The following is an 18463-nucleotide window of genomic DNA, read 5'->3' as shown; positions in this document are numbered from 1 at the left end:
CTCCAGGAATATAAGGTAGGTTTACATAACTGGTCCAGTAGGCAAGTGTGCTGTCCTGAAGGTACACCACATCAGAAGAACATCCTTAGCATCCACTTTCCAGCTTTTTCTGACATTACAAGACAGCACTGCTTTTCCTCATTAGCCTTCAACTATGATCAGACTGGGATGTGGGCCTCAATATAAAATAAACAAAAACTTTTGGTATTAGCCACTCCTTCTATTAAGTTTCCATCAGAAAAAGTAAGGCTCTGTTCTGATTCAGAGTTAGGAATGAACAAGAAGTGAATGTATAGCACTATCCCATGTCTATCATTATATGGAAAATTGGTTTCATAGCTGAGTGATCTTGGTAGAAGATATAAAATGTTTTAGTCACTTGAAAAATAAAGCACTCCAAAAGATCTGTGGCACTGCTTTGGGTGTTGGTAACAGGACACAGTGTTGCTACATTGGACATTAGGTCATGACGTGGTAATGGTGCATTAGAGATTGGGAATGGGCGTGGTGATGGCACATTGGAAGGTGAGCATGGTGCATGGTAATGCTGCATTCAGTGTTGGGTGTGGGGCATGATAATGGTACATTGAAAGGTTAGGTATAGGGGACAATAATTTTGCATTGCAGGTGGGGTATGCAGTACCATATTTCTGCCTGAGGAAGTCAAAAAAGATTTCACAAAACAGGTTGAATTTGAACAATTCCCAGAGCAACAATGAGTAAACAATGATTACGAATAGAGGAGAAAAATGAAAAATTCAGGAAAATCGATTATTTGGGTGGTATTATGCAAAGACCAGGAGTTTAAATGTTGTAGGGGCAACAACGTGTTAGGAATTCACTTGTATCCCTTCCAGATTCATGTTTAGAAGGACTAACTCCCAGTATGACTATTTAAATGTAAGGCTTTTAAGAAAATAATTAAGGTGCCCACAAGATCAATAAGAGCCAATCCTATGGGGTTGATATCCTCCTAAAACTGGACATGAGAGCCTTCTCTGCATCAGGACAGAGCAGTCATTGGAGGAAACAGCGTGGCTCTTAGCTAGAGGGGTTGGCTGCTTGATTAGTAACCAGTGGAATTTTCTTCATCCATGACCTTGAAATTTGTGTAGGTACAAGGAACATTCATCACCCCTTGAGGAAGAAAAGGACATTCTTCCATGTTGCTGGGCATACATTATTTTCTAAAGTCAGCTAGTATCCTTTAATAGTAACTTGAAAAAAATACTGTTGCTTCATATCTTATATAAATTGAACACTGGTTTATGTTTGCCTCTCCATCGCATGGTGATCCACTTGATTTTAAAAGCTATTCATACCTATGTGATCGTTAGTAATTCACATGTAGCCTGGTTCATATTTGAGCACCTCGACTGTGAATGGATGAAAGAATGAAACAGAAATCACCAAATACAAATGAATTGTCCCAAAAAACCTATCTTCTCTAGTATCACAATATGGGATAAAATTATAATGATAATTGCATCTAAAAGGTCTGCATCTGGACTGGATATGTAGTTCAGTGGCAAACCATTTGCTTAGTATGTGTAACTATATGGATTCATTCCCAGCTCTGGGGTTGGCAGACACGTTTTGAAAGTACTTTTAAAAATCCACACGCATATACATACATACATACATACATATTCATGTATATACGTAAACATTCAAGCCCTAGGAGTCACCAAACTGTGTAATAGAAAACAAGAAACACTATCCAGATCATAGAACATAATTATTCAGATCAGAATATAGTTATGATATCTGAAGAAATTAATAACAGTTTTATAAATGAATGGGCAAATAATTTTAAAATATGGAAACCACCATGGGGCTTTGAAGATAGAAGTCAAATGCCTTTTGATTATTTTTCCTCTGAGTTTATAATAGACTGCCCACAAGTTCAAAGCCACGCAATTGGAGACAAAGGATGGAGATTATAAAGCCACGGGGGGCGGGGGGGGGTGTAATACAATATCCTAGTATCAGGAAATGTATTACCGATCTTCAGACAGGAAGCAGATCTGAGCTCCAGACCCCTGCACTCCTTCCCCACCAGAGGAGAGGTGGTCACCAAAGACGAGTCCAACTGCTGAAGCAGGTGAGAGAGCCATCTTGTATCCTGGGTCCCCCAGAGACCAGTCTGTGCAGGAGAGCCAGCAGACTGCAAAAGCAACATAGCTTCTGGGACAGGCCCAGTTTGGGGCCTTCATCTTCAGCCAGGAAGCAGATCTGAGCTCCAGACATCTGTTGTCCTCCCCCGTCAGAGGAGAGGTGGCCTGCAGAGAGTACTCTGACCCTGAGACCCAGGCTCACAGAATCACAGGAGGAACAAGCTACAGCCAGAGACAACTATAACAACTAATGACAGAGATTACCAGATGGTGGAAGGCAAACGTGAGACTCTTACTAACAGAAACCAAGATGACTCACCATCATCAGAACCCAGCACTCCCATCTCAGCGAGTCCTGTGTCGCGTCCGCTCTCGACCAGCAAGAACGCGACCACCAGTCCTTCTAACAGCAGTTTATTCAGTCCTGATTCTTCTTGTTTATATCTCCCCCGAACCCTGGGCCTCTCACTCCTTTTATACTCTCTCTCATCCATGCACCGCAGGCCACGCCCCCTCGCCAGTCACGAGGCTTCAGCTAATCAGGGCAGCAGGGGCAAATCTCCACCAAATTGGATTCACCTGTATCCTGGTACACCTGCACAGCACTCAAGATGTTTGTGTCTTATATGAGGAAGTCAGGTGCAAGTCATATGACTTAGCTGCATCCCTGGCGCCTTTGGGACTGCCGCCACACCCGCTCCCCACAATTCCTTTTTTCTTTTTTGGCAGAGAGAATGTCTGTAGATAGCCCCTCGCAACCATTCCCCTTACCTGTCTTTGGGAGACAAACAGCATTGGTTTGATCCCTGTCTTAGGTTGGTGACATGCCCAGGGAGTCTTATCACTGACTCTCAATCATGCCAAGCCACTCCTGGGGAGATTGTGTTTTGCTTGCGGCAGGTGCATCAAAAGGCCAGGATGTTAATTAACCTATGGCCAGATCTTAATTGCTGCAAGCAAGCCTCATGGGTGAAGGTAGAGGTCTGATCCCCAGTGTGCAAGCATAGGGGCCCTACACAAAACCATCCCTTGGGCTCATCACCCAGAGAGGTCTTGGCCAGCTCCCGTGTCGTTTTTCCTGGGGGAAGGGAACTAGGACACTGGACCTTCATGCAATCAGACGTGCCTTCCACAGGATGCCAACAGCAAGCTATCCTCTGTGCAGTGCTTAGCCTCGCACTCCACGGCATAACGCAGCATAATTTCTTTTAGAGCGGCAAACCGAATCTGAGGAGATTGTCCCGCCTCCACTGCAGCAAAAGCCTACGCTACCATGGCGAAAGTGCGGGCCGCACACTCTGCACCTAACACATGTGCCAAACACAAAAAACACACACTATAACAAGCATACATCCCAGGGCTCTCATCCCCGCTCATCTTCCCTGAAGCAAGGGATAGATGGCCAGCAGGGCTATCTCTTTAAGGGGAATTCAGGGATCAAAAAGCGTGGAAAAATTTGAATGTCATGTTGAGCTGGTATCGGCTTCTGGAATACCGAAAGGATCTCCCATCTCGGCTCCATTGTTTGTGCTTGTGGGAATATCCACCACATCCACAGGGGCAACTGGATCAGGAGCCTCATTCTTGCAGCGTCTCACCAATCTCTCCGGCACCCAAAGAGGTTCCATCTGGTCCTGTGGAAACACACAAACAGACCCTCTCGCCCACGTCAACACCTGATCTGGTCGATCCCCAGGGGAGATGGACACAATACCTTGTGGAAATGATGTGCCGTATGTCCGCACAGACTCAGCTAAATTCTTAATTACCTTGAAATCCAGAGGCTCATGATATCTCTGCCCTGTTTGGTCAGTGAAAACAGGACATCCTAGCAAGGAGAGCCTAACTTCTTTCCAGACCTCCGGACAGAAGGTCCGCCCATAACCGGCTGACGAGGAGGCATAGGGAGGGGGAACAGAAGCTAATTCACCTTCCTCCTCCGCCTCGACTCTGTTGTCCTGTCCTTTCTGTTCACCTGATAACACTGTGTCTCCTTTCTTTTTCCTTTTTCTTTTTAAGCCCTTTTCCTCTTCCGACATACTTTCTTGTTGCTCTGTAAGGATTTTCTGACCTGTCTTGACTGCCTCTGCACACAGTTTCAAACAGTAACAGAGTCCATATATCAGAACAAACAAGACCAAAACTATCAGACCTACCCACAAAGGGTCAATAGGAGAAAAAAGCATAACTACACAGCGAGGATCTATTGATCACTACACTGAGGTTATCATAGTTCCTTAATTTATCCCAAAACCGTGAACCTTAACTTGTCCCCAAAGCCAGGAACCTTAACTTGTCCCTATTATCCTCTTACTTTCACTTTCTCTCTTACTTTCACTTCCTTGTCTCCAGAGCCTGAGAGTCTTACTGTCTCTTTACCAAGAGCCTAATCCCAACCCCGGGATACTGAGTTACTTTGTGCCTGCTTCCTGGCAACTTTATACTTGCCTCTATTTTATCCGAGGTCCTTCCCAAACTCCTGGGTTACTTTGTGCCTACTTCCTGGCAACTTTATGCTCACCTCTATTTTATCCGAGGTCCTTCCCAAACTCCTGGGGTCGCAAGTTTCACTCACCGTGAACTTACCCTGCCGGCAACCACTGACTGCTGAAAGTTCTGAACTCGGTGGGGGAGTCGGTTCCCCGAACAGGCCACCAATTGTCGCGTCCGCTCTCGACCAGCAAGAACGACGCGACCATCAGCCCTTCTAACAGCAGTTTATTCAGTCCTGATTCTTCTTGTTTATATCTCCCCCGAACCCTGGGCCTCTCACTCCTTTTATACTCTCTCTCATCCATGCACCGCAGGCCACGCCCCCTCGCCAGTCACGAGGCTTCAGCTAATCAGGGCAGCAGGGGCAAATCTCCACCAAATTGGATTCACCTGTATCCTGGTACACCTGCACAGCACTCAAGATGTTTGTGTCTTATATGAGGAAGTCAGGTGCAAGTCATATGACTTAGCTGCAGTCCCTGGAGCCTTTGGGACTGCCGCTACACCCGCTCCCCACAGTCCTGGATACCCCAACACACAAAAAAGCAAGGTTCAGATTTAAAAGCGTATCTCATGATGCTGGTAGAGGATTTTAAGAAGGAAATTAAAAACTCACTTAAAGAAATACAGGAGAACATCGTTAAACAAGTAAAAGCCCTTAAAGAAGAAATACAAAAATCCCTTAAAGAATTACAGGAAAACACAACTAAATAGGTGATGGAATTGAACAAAACCATCCAAGATCTAAAAATGGAAGTAAAAATAGTAAAAGAAAACCCAAAGGGAGAAAACTCTGAAGATAGAAACCCTAGGAAAGAAATCAGGAACCATAGATGATCAGCAAAAGAATACAAGAGATAGAAGAGAGAACACCAAACCTACAGATAATAGAAGTATATGAGAATGAAGATTTTCAACTTAAAGGGCCAGCAAATATCTTCAATAAAATTATAGAAGAAAACTTTCCATACCTAAAGAAAGAGATGCCTGGCCGGTTGTGGTGGCACACGCCTTTAATCCCAGCACTCAGGAGGCAGAGGCAGGCGGATTTCTGAGTTCGAGGCCAGCCTGGTCTACAAAGTGAGCTCCAGGACAGCCAGAGCTATACAGAAAAACATTGTCTCAAAAAAAAAAAAAAGAAAGAAAGAAAGAGAGAGAGAGAGAGAGAGAGAAATGCCAAGAACATACAAGAAGCCTACAGAACTCCACATAAGAAATTCCTCCCAACACATAATAATCAGAACAAAAAATGGACTAAAGAAAGATAGAATATTAAAAGCAGTAAGGGAAAAAGGTCAAGTAACATATAAAGGCAGACCTATTAGAATTACGCCAGACTTCTCATCAGAGACTATGAAAGCCAGAAGATCCTGGACAGATGTTATACAGACACTAAGAGAACACAAATGCCAGCCCAGGCTACTATACCCAGCAAAACTATCAATTACCATAGATGGGGAAACCAAACTATTTCATGATAAAATCAAATTCACACAATATCTTTCCACGAATCTAGCCCTTCAAAGGATAATAAAGGGAAAACACCAACACAAGGATGGAAACTACACCCTAGAAAAAGCAAGAAAGTAATCCTTCAACAAATCTAAAAGAAGACAGCCACAGGGACAGAATCCAAACTCTAACAACAAAAATAATAGGAAGCAACAATTACTTTTCCTTAATATCTCTTAATATCAATGGACTCAATTCCCCAATAAAAAAACATAGACTAACAGACTGGCTACACAAACAGGACCCAACATTTTGCTGCTTACAGGAAACCCATCTCAGGGAAAAAGGCAGACACTACCTCAGGGTGAAAGGCTGTAAAACAATTTTCCAAACAAATGGTCTGAAGAAACAAACTGGAGTAGCCACTCTAATATTGAATAAAATCGACTTCCAACCCAAAGTTTTCAAAAAAGACAAGGAGAGGCACTTCATACTCATCAAAGGTAAAATCTAGAAAGATGAACTCTCAGTCTGGAATATATAAGCTCCAAATGCAAGGGCAGCCACATTTATTAAAGAAATTTTAGTAAAGCTCAAAGCACACATTGCACCTCACACACTAATAGTAGGAGACTTCAAAATCCCACTCTCATAAATGGACAGACCCAGGAAACAGAATCTAAACAGGGACACATTGAAACTAACAAGTTATGAAAGAAATAGATTTAACAGATATCTACAGAACATTTTATCCTTAAACTAAAGGATATACCTTCCTCTCAGCACCTCCTGGTACCTCCTCCAAAACTGACCATATAATAGGTCAAAAAACAGGCCTCAACAGATACAAAAATAATAAAATTATCCTATGCATTCTATCAGATCACCATGGACTAAGGCTGATCTTCTTCAAAAACAGCATAGATAATTGAAAGCCAACATTCACATGGAAGCTGTACAACACTCTACTCAATGATACCTTGGACAAGGAAAAAATAAATTAAAGACTTTTCAGAGTTTAATGAAAATGAAGCCACAACATACCCAAACTTATGTGACACAATGAAGGCAGCCCTAAGAGGAAAATTCATAGCCCTGAGTGCCTCCAAAAAGAAACTAGAGAGAGCATACACTAGCAGCTTGACAGCACACCTAGAAGCTCTAAAACAAAAAGAAGCAAATTCACACAAGAGGAATAGATGGCAGGAAATAATCAAACTTAGGGCTAAAATCAACCAAGTAGAAACAAAAAGAATTATTCAAAAATCAACCAAACCAGGAGCTGGTTCTTTGAGAAAATCAACAAGATAGATAAACCCTTAGCCAGACTAACTAGAGGGCACAGGGACAGTATCCTAATAAAAAAATCATAAACAAAAAAGGAGACATAACAGAACACGAAGAAATCCAAAACATCATCTGATCCTACTACAAAAGACTATACTCAACAAAACTGGAAAACCTGCATGAAACGGACAATTTCCTAGACAGATGCCATGTACCAAAGTTAAATCAGGATCAGATTAACAACCCAAACATTCCCATTTCCCCTAAAGAAACAGAAGCAGTCATTAATAGTCTCCCAACCAAAAAAAAAAAAAAAAAAAAAAAAAAAAAAAAAAAAAAAAAAAAAAAAAAAAGCCCAGGACCAGATGGGTTTAGTGCAGAGTTCTATCAGACCTTCAAAGAAGATTTAATTCCAACTCTCCTCAAACTATTCCACAAAATAGAAACAGAAGGTAGTATACCCAATTCATTCTATGAAGCCACAATTACTCTGACACCTAAATCACACAAAGATCCAACAAGGAAAGAGAACTTCAGACCATTTCCCTTATGAATATCGATGCAAAAATACTCAATAGAATTCTCGCTAACTGAATCCAAGAACACATCAAAACAATCATCCATCACGACTAAGTAGGCTTTATCCTAGGGATGCACGGGTGGTTTAATATACGAAAATCCAGCAATGTAATCCACTTTATAAACAAACTCAAAGACAAAAACCACATACTCATCTCTTTAGATGCTGACAAAGCATTTGACAAAATCCAAAAACCCCCTCATGATAAAAGTGATGGAAAGATCAGGATTCAAGACCTATACATAAACATAATAAAAGCAATATACAGCAAGCCAGTAGCCAACATCAGACCAAATGGAGAGAAGCAGGAAGCAATCCCACTAAAATCAGGGACTAGACAAGACTGGCCACTTTCTATCTATTCAATATAGTATTTGATATGCTAGCCAGAGCAATTCGACAACAAAAGGAGAACAAGGAAATACAAATTGGAAAAGAAGAAGTCAAAATATCACTATTTGCAGATGATATGATAGTATATATAAGTAACCCTAAAAATTCCACCAGAGAACTCCTAAACCTGATAAACAGCTTCAGTGCAGTAGCTGGATATAAAATTAACTCAAGCAAATCAGTGGCCTTTCTCTACACAAAGGATAAACAGGATGAGAAATTAGAGAAACAACACCCTTCACAGTAGTCACAAATAATATAAAATATCTTGGTGTGACCCTAACTAAGGAAGTGAAAGATCTGTATGATAAGAACTTCAAGTCTCTGAAGAAAGAAATTGAAAAAGATCTCAGAAGATTGAAAGATCTCCCATCCTCATGGATTGGCCGAATTAATATAGTCAAGATGTCTATCCTGCCGGAAGCAATCTACAGATTCAATGCAATCCCCATCAAAATCCCAACTCAATTCTTCACTGAGTTAGAAAGAGCAATTTCCAAATTCATCTGGAATAACAAAAATCCTCAGATAGCAAAAACTACTCTCAACAATAAAAGCACATCTGAGGGAATCAGCATGCCTAACCTCAAGCTGTACTACAGAACAATTGTGATAAAAACTGTATGGTACTGGTACAATGACAGAAAGGTAGATAAGTGGATATTAGCCCAGAAACTTAGAATACCCAAGATACAATTTGCAAAACCCAAGAAAATCAAGAAGAAGGAAGACCAACATGTGGATATTAGGGGACTAATATCCAATATATACAAAGAACTGAACTCCAGAAATTCAAATAACCCCATTAAAAATGGGGTACAGAGCTCAACAAAGAATTCTCAACTGAGGAATACTGAAGGGCTGAGAAGCACCTGAAAAAAATGTTCAACATCCTTAATCATCAGGGAAATGCAAATCAAAACAACCCTGAGATTCCACCTCACATCAGTCAGAATGGTTTGAAATAAAAAATTCAGGTGACAGCAGATGCTGGTGAGGATGTAGAGAAAGAGAAACACTCCTCCATTCCTGGTGAGATTGCAAGCTTGTACAACCACTCTGGAAATCAGTCTGACAGTTCCTCAGAAAATTGGACATAGTACTACCGGAAGATCCAGCAATACCTCTCCTGGGCATCTACCCAGAAGATGTTCCAACTGGTAATAAGGAAACATGCTCCACTATGTTCATAGCAGTATTTTTATAATAGCCAGAAGCTGGAAAGAACCCAGATGTCCATCAACAGAGGAATAGATACAGAAAATGTGGTACATTTACACAACGGAGTACTACTCAGCTATTAAAAACAATGAATTTATGAAATTCCTAGGCAAATGGATGTATCTGGAGGATGTCATCATGAGTGAGGTAACCCAATCACAAAAGAAGTCACTTGATATGTACTCACTGATAAGTGGATATTATCCCAGAAACTTAGAATACCCAAGATACAATTTGCAAAACACAAGAAAATCAAGAAGGAAGACCAACATGTGGATGCTTCATACCTTCTTAGAATAGGGAACAAAATATCCATGGAAGGAATTACAGAGAAAAAGTTTGGAGCTGAGACAAAAGAATGGACCATCCAGAGACTGCCCCCCCCACCCCCGAGGGGATCCATCCCATAATCAGCCACCAAACTGATTATGCATATCAGACGCAGACATTATTGCATATGCCAGCAAGATTTTGCTGAAAGGACCCTGATATATATAGCTGTCTCTTGTGAGGCTATGCCAGTGCCTGGCAAATACAGAAGTGGATGCTCACAGTCATCTATTGGATGGAACACAGGACCCCCAAATGGAGGAGCTAGAGAAAGTACCCAAGGAGCTGAAGGGGTCCTTCAGCAACCCTATAGGTGGAACAACAATATGAACTAACCAGTACCCCCAGAGCTCGTGTCTCTAGCTGCATATGTATCAGAAGATGGACTAGTCAGCCATCACTGGGAAGAGAGGCCCTTTGGTCTTGAAAACTTTATATGCCCCGTACAGGGAAATGCCAGGGCCAAGAAGTGGGAATGAGTGGATAGGGGAGCAGGGTGGAGGGAGGGCATAAGGGACATTTTGGATAGCATTTCAAATGTAAATGAAGAAAATATCTAATAAAAAATTGAAAAAAAAAGGGAAAGCCAAAAATTAAAAAATTAGAAAAAAATTCTACCCACCCCCTAAAAAAGCAAATTTGTTCCCTTTTTCTTATTGCCTTAATATGTTCTGCCTAACTAAAGATTTGCCCTCCCGACCCTCTCATGCTACTTTCTTGTTAGCTTTCCCACATAAAAAATAATCCTGCAGAATTAAATTGCTAGCATCTCTGGAAGAACTGAAATTCAAGTCCAACTACTTGGGCTTTAGCAGATGAAACTCAGTTGAGGCTGTGTCTCTTGAACCACTTCTCATTGTAACTAGAAACATAGCATATTTTCAAAACCTAAGTCCTGGCATGAGTCCTAGTGAGTAAGTAAATACAGTCTTGAGCACTGTATGATAATATGCCAAGAATTCGGTCAATAAATGCCTTTGAGGAAAATTGAAACCATAGGCCATGACTGACAAAAATTTGCTCTTTGGGAGGGAGTAAGGTTTCTCTGCCAGAGCCCAACCTGCTTGATAGAAAGTAAATCTGATGAAGGTGTTAGAGCAAACATATTACCAGGGATAAAGATTTATATCATAATGATTACGTGGTTAATTAATCAAGTTAACCAAAGGGACACAATTCTCCTGTTCTTTGCAAGAGTTTCATAATACGTAAAGCTAATACTATTCAGGTTGAACATCCCTGTTGTCAGAATATCCCAAATCAAAAGTGTAATTAGGGTTTCCTACATAACTCTCTCAATAAAGTTTAGATTTTAGAGCATTTTAGGTTTGAAGTTTTCCAATTAGACATGTTCAGCAAGTGACGCCTCAGAAGAATCCCGAATTCTGAAAACCTCCAGCCATCAAGCTCATCTGGTCCTGAATATTTCAGAGAAGAAATGTTCAGCCTGTGCTCAGCAGTTCTGAGCAGAGGTAGATTTTTCAAAACCATCTTAGAAGATGTAGAACAGTTAGAAAATATCCCTGTAAGTCATATTCTATACTTAGGAAACTCAAAGCTAGCTGTCATTACTTTCTATTTCTGCAGACGGCTCCTTCCCTTCCTGCATGTGACTTTTGTGGCTGCTGGTATGCAAGGAGTCTTTACCTCTTCATTGTAGATTTTATTTTTACATAGGCAAAGATCGTAGATAGCCATGAACTTAAAAGGAAACATGATGTACAGAGTCAGTTACAAATGTGTATATATACTTTAGATCTTAAATATTTTTCAATCTTCTTCAGGCCTCTCAAAATATTTTCTTTTTTATTAGATATTTTCTTTGGTTAAGGAGTTGTAAAATACCAAGCACTAAAAGACTTAAAGACGCAAGACTTAAAGACACAAAGTTCCAATTAGACATTTCTGGCCACTTAAAGACAAGTATACAAATAATGATCGTCCTTGTTCAGTGACCTTGAGGAAACACTAGTGTATTATTGGGACAATTATTATTTCCCAAAGCTAGATAACTACTATAAAACATAAAGGTATTTCTGAGAAAACATGAAGAAAGTCAAGACACAAAACAACAGAAACATCTGCTACTAAATCTCCCTATGGTTTGGTCTTCTGAAATCTAAGCATTATATTTCAATGCTATATAAAATGAGCAGGGAGGTGGTGGAGGTAGTTTGATGGTAGTTAAGAATGGCAGGGGAGTGTTAAAGGATAATGGATTTTATGAGAAGGCATATGACTTTATAACTGCAACAAAAATGTTCATTTATTCCTAAGGCAAAACTTCCTAGCAGAACAGGTACAGTGGGTCACACTGTTCCCAGTGGGATGGGTGGCAATCTCAGTGTCCTCGTTAGTTTATAGATCCATTTATTGTATCAGCAAATAATTTTCTAAAGGAAAAATCACTTATGTTTTATGTCTTACTCATTTGAGTGTTCAAGTTCACCCACTGAAAGAAGAATCCACATAAACACCAAACTAGTAGACAAACTTAAACACACACACACACACACACACACACACACACAAAGCTTGAAGTTACTGTTCTCCCTTATATATGTTCATGGTAGCAGAAAATGGACCTTAGATATAAGTGGATTTTCCTACCATTGTGGGAATTCACTTACTGCTGTCAGGAGGACATTGCTGTAACATCTCTTGATGTTTCTTTTGAGCACCAAGGGCAGAGCCTCACAAGGAAGCCTCTGATATAGGATAAAGGCAAAAGAACATCTTGGATGCTTTAAATCTTTATCTGCAGCAGCATTACGTACAATTATGAATTAAAACCACCAAAGTGCGATTGGCCATTTCTTTAGCTATCCTCATCAGATTATGACAGTGGTGTAATCATTGTAGCGGTTGCTACCACGGTCTAATTCTCCTGCCTCCTGAGTGCTGCTATGGCAGTCCTGCTGAATAAGCATACGCGTTCTTGAAAGCAGAGAACTTTTCCCAGACTTGAGCAGAGCAGAATGGGTAATTTAAGAAAGACTGATCTGCCTTTGTAGACTTTGACGATGGAAAAGGAGATAAAGAGCCAAGGAATACGGGTGGCCCCTGGAAGCTGGGAACCACAAGGAGAGAGAGTCAATCATATGTCTTCCAAGAAACTCAGCCTTGCTGGCACTTTAGTATTAGCCCCCCCTGAGATTTCTATCAGACTCTGATCTCCAGAACTGTCAGATAATAAATCCATTCTCGTTAATTCCCTAAAGCTATGGGACGTGTTAATGTGGCAGCAGAATACAAGTATGCTATTCATTTTACTGTATTTGTATAAAAATTTTTCTGAGGAACTTCAAGCAAAGTTGTTAAGGCATACATTATTAAAAAAAAATACCTGCCTAGGAATATCTGAAACTACAATGAAACTAAAATTAAATTTGTACTAATCTGATACTGACATAAGTGTTTTGTGTGTGTGTGTGTGTGTGTGTGTGTGAGCGAGTGAGTGTGTGTGCTTGCAATTTTCCCAACGTTTTGGATAAAGTTCCCATAGTAAAATCACAAGTATAATTTTACCCAGGCCTGACCTTCCCTTCTACTTTCTCAGTGATTCATATTTTTTCTGGCTTCCACCATTCCTGCATTTGGATTATATTTATATATGCAATTCATTCATGCAGGAATGAGGGCCAAGGGAAGAATGACTGTAATCTTGTTAACCAGCATTATTACTTTAAGAGCTTCCAATGAGCCCATTGGTTTTTGCTGTATCATTCAGGGTAATTGTGTTCAGGGGACAAAGTCCAATGGTGACAGGGTCTCTGGACGTTCTTGATTGGAATTCTTGGGACCATCCTAATCTTGCTCTACTACTGTCAAAATAAACTTTTAAAATACTTTCTATTCTTCTGTTAAATGTAAATAGCACTTTTTGAAGTGTTTGGCAAAGTAAAATTAGCAGTTATCACTGAGTGCCTTGTATTTCTCAGAAATTCTTTGTACAATTTAAAAGTCCATTTTTCCATCTAAAGTTTGTTTTATTTGAAACTCATTTATTTCTGTTGAAGTGTTTGGTTTTTAATATATTAAAATGTGTATTCCTTTCTAACACAAGAAAACACAACTCATTTGAAAACTGAGAATATAGGTGTACAGTAAGGAGCTGGCATAATATTCATGAAGCCCTAAGTTCCATCTCTAGTGCAAGGAAAGGAAGTGGGGAGGAGGGAAGAGAGAGGGAAGGAGACGGAAAAAGAGAGGGATGGAGGGAGGGAGGGAAGGAGGGAGGAAGAGAAGGAGGGAAGCATGGAACTCCATATTCTCTAATAACAATCTCAAAGAGAGTAGGCTCACAGGTCATTAGAAATGAAAAAGGACAAAATTCAAACTGGCCATGCAAATATGGCAAATTGAAAGGTTATTGGTCAAGTTGCTTCAGAAACCTTATGCACTGGAATAGAGTTATTCTTTCCAAGGGTTTCCAATGAAAGGCAAACACACTGCCGATGTCTGGAACCAGGTCAAGAATATGCAGTGTAAGATAAAGTGTGATATCTGGCCCTTGCACCAAAGAGAATCACCACAGGAACGTTGCCAGCTTTCCACCATGAGGGGAAAAAGAATTAACAGAAAAATCTCCTCTTCATACTTCAGAAACCTAAATTTCTTACCAGGCATTCAAAACTAATATTTATCACTACTTTGAACCCCCATCATTTTTACTAAACTGTACATGACACACTTGCAGAATGTCTCACAGAAAGCTTTCTTCAAAAAGAAAAGTGATGCTTAGAATTCACTTTGAAAATCTTCAAAACAGGGAGATGTGAATCATAGAATTTTCAATTACATTTTTTTTGTCAAAGCAGTGGCCTATGCCAATACTTTGGAGGGGAATCCCATGCCTCTTAATCCTCCTCAACCAAGATGGTCTATTCGGTTTTGCTGGCTGCTGATTAGTTAACATCCTGGTCTGCACTTAGCAAGTTTGCTGCCACCAGACTAGCTCCCCAGCCCTTACTGTCCTTACCTTAACAAAAATACTTCCTGCAAATATGAGTGCTGTAGCAGTAAATGATATAAAATAGCATTCTATTTGTTGGTGACAGAATTAGTTTATAGTGGCCATTGATTTTTAATTGGTCTAATTTCATTACTCTAATAAAGGATATGGATTCTCATAATATTAAAGAAAATCTTCAGGAGTTCATCTTTGCTAAGGTGGGTTATTTCACTAGAGCATATACATATGCTCCTAAATGCATCACAAAGGTACTATCAGGATTATTTTTCCTATATCTGAAGATCCAGAATGGGCATATCTACTTAGAAGGTGACCCATCTAAAAATGGTAACAGATGGAGTCAGCCTTTGCTAGCTTGCAGCTGCACCACCACCTGCAGTATTTTTATCATCTCCATACAGCTGGGCAAAAAGGGAAGAGATCTCCAAAGGCGGTCTATATCCCATTAAAGTTTCTGTCCAGTAGAGTTTGTGATGTCTACTCAGACTTTAAATAATCATATGCTACAGTTACCTGTAAAGAACATGGGAAACACCCTTCTGATTGGTGCTAGCACCAGGTCACCTTGGACGCCGAGTCGGTGGACATCCCCTGGGTCGCTAGAGGACTCTCCATGGGATCTTAGGATCACTGGTGAGCAGAACACAACATCAGTTCCAATCCAATTGTGACGGGCTGTGACAGCAGGAACAAGGACACCAGAGCCCTTCCTGACCAGAGGCCCAGGTTTCTTTTGATCAGTGCTGGTTTACCTTGGTTTCAAACAGACCAGACAGCTCCACGGTCCTGAAAGGAGACACCATTTCCAGGCACTGTAACATGCCCAGGATCTTAGGACAACAGGACCCCAGGATAACAGGAGGTGGGTCACACCAGTATTTCACGGTCTCAGAGGAGCTTGACTGCCAAGAACTCTAACACACCCAGAATCTCAGGTTCACAGGAGCCCACAATCAAAGGATCACAGAGAAAGCTGGACTTTGAGGAGTGCTGAATCAACCAGGATTATAGGAAGGACAGGCTCCAATCAGATATATTGAGGGCAGCAAGCACTTGAGATAATCAGATGGCAGGAGGCAAGCTAAAGAACAGAAGCAACAGAAACCAAGGTTACTTGGCATCATCAGAACCAAACTCTCCCACCATAGCAAGTCCTGAATACACCATCACACCAGAAAAGCAAGAAATGGATCTAAAGTCATTTCTCATGGTGATGATGGAGGACCTTAAAAAGGAAATACAGGAAAGCACAGGTAAACAGCTAGAAGCCTTTAAAGAGGAAGCACAAAAATCCCTTAAAGAATTACAGGAAAACACTATCAAACAGGTGATGGAATTGAACAAAACCATCCAGGATCTAAAAATGAAAGTAGAAACAATAAAGAAAACCCAAAGGGAGACAACTCTGCAGATAGAAACCCTAGGAAAGAAATCAGGAACCATAGATATGAGTATCAGCAACAGAATACAAGAGAAGGAAGAAAGAATCTCAGGTGCAGAAGATTCCATAGAGAACATGGACACAGCAATCACAGAAAATGCAAAATGCAAAAAGATCCTAACTCAAAACATCCAGGAAATCCAGGACACAATGAGAAAACCAAACCTACAGATAATAGGAGTAGATGAGAATGAAGATTTTCAACTTAAAGGGCCAGCAGACATCTTCAACAAAATTATAAAAGAAAACTTCCCATACCTAAAGAGATGCCCATGAACATACAAGAAGCCTACAGAACTCCAAATAGACTGGACCAGAAAAGAAATTCCATGACAAAACGAAAGATATTGTGACTTACACAATATCTTTCCATGAATCCAGTTCTTCATAGGAAAATAATGGAAAAACACCAATACAGGAATGGAAACCATGCCCTAGAAAAAGTAAGAAAGTAATCCTTCAACAAGCCTAAAAGAAGATAGCCAGAAGAACAGAATCCAAACTCTACCAACAAAAATAACAGGAAGCCACAATTAGTTTTCCTTAATATCTCTTAATATCAATGGACTCAATTTCCCAATAAAAAGACACAGGATAACAGACTGGCTACACAAACAGGACCCAACATTTACTTACAACATTTACCCAACATTTCCTGCTGCTTACAGGATACGCATATCAGGGAAAAAGACAGACACTACCTCAGAGTAAAAGGCTGGAAAACAATTTTCCAAGCAAAAAGTCTGAAGAAGCAAGCTGAAGTAGTAATGCTTATATCGAATAAAGTCGACTTCCAACCCAAAGTTATCAAAAAAGACAAGGAGGGGCACTTCATGCTCATCAAAGGTAAAATCTTCCAAGATGAATTCTCAATTCTGAATATCTATGCTCCAAATGCAATGCAAGGGCAGCCACATTCATTTAAGAAACTTTAGTAAAGCTCAAAACACACATTGCACCTCACACACTAATAGTGGGAAACTTCAAAACCCCACTCTCATCAATGGACAGATCCTGGAAACAGAATCTAAACAGGGACACATTGAAACTAACAGAAGTTATGAAACAAATGAATTTAACAGATATCTACAGAACATTTTATCCTAAAACAAAAGGATATACTTTCTTCTCAACACCTTCTCCAAAATTGACCATATAATAGGTCAGAAAACAGGCCTCAACAGATACAAAAATATTGAAATTATTCCATGCATTCTATCAGATCACCATGGAATAAGGCTGATCTTCCATAACAACATAAATAATACAAATCCAACATTCACGTGGAAACTGAAAAACACTCTACTCAATGATACCTTGGTCAAAGAAGAAATAAAGAAATTAAAGACTTTTTAGAGTTTAATGAAAATAAAGCCACAACATACCCTAACTTATGGGACACAATGAAGGCAGTCCTAAGAGGAAATTTCATAGCCCTGAGTGTCTCCAAAAAGAAACTAGAGAGAGCATACACTAGCAGCTTGACAGCACACCTAAAAGCTCTAGAACAAAAGGAAGCAAATTCACACAAGATGGCAGGAAATAATCAAACTCAGGGGCAAAAATCAACCAAGTGGAAACAAAAAGAACTATTCAAAAATCAACCAAACCAGGAGCTGTTTCACTGAGAACATCAACAAGATAGATAAACCCTTAGACAGACTAACTAAAGGGCACAGGGACAACATGCTAATGAGCAAAATCAGAAATGAAAAGGGAGACATAACACAGATCCTGAGGAAATCCAAAACACCACCAGATCCTTCTACAAAAGGCTATACTCAACAAAACTGGAAAACCAGGATGAAATGAACAAATTTCTAGAAAGATACCAGTACAAAAGTTAAATCAAGGTCAGATTAATGACCGAAACAGTCATATATGCCCTAAAGAAATAGAAGCAGTCATTAATAGTCTCCCAACTGAAAAAAAAAAAAAAAGCCCAGGACCAGATTGGTTTAGTGCAGAGTTCTATCAGACCTTCAAAGAAGACCTAGTTCCAGTTCTTTTCAAACTATTCCACAAAATAGAAACAGAAGGTACTCTACCCAATTCATTCTACGAAGCCACATTTACTTTGCTATCTAAAACAAATAAAAACCCAACAAAGATAGAGAACTTCAGACCAAATTCCCTTATGCATATTGATGCAAAAATGCTCAATAAAAATCTCG

This window comes from Mus musculus, chromosome 10 (genome assembly GCF_000001635.26).
Source record: "Mus musculus strain C57BL/6J chromosome 10, GRCm38.p6 C57BL/6J".
Classification (NCBI taxonomy): Eukaryota; Metazoa; Chordata; class Mammalia; order Rodentia; family Muridae; genus Mus; species Mus musculus.
Note: the sequence above shows the minus strand (reverse complement) of the source record.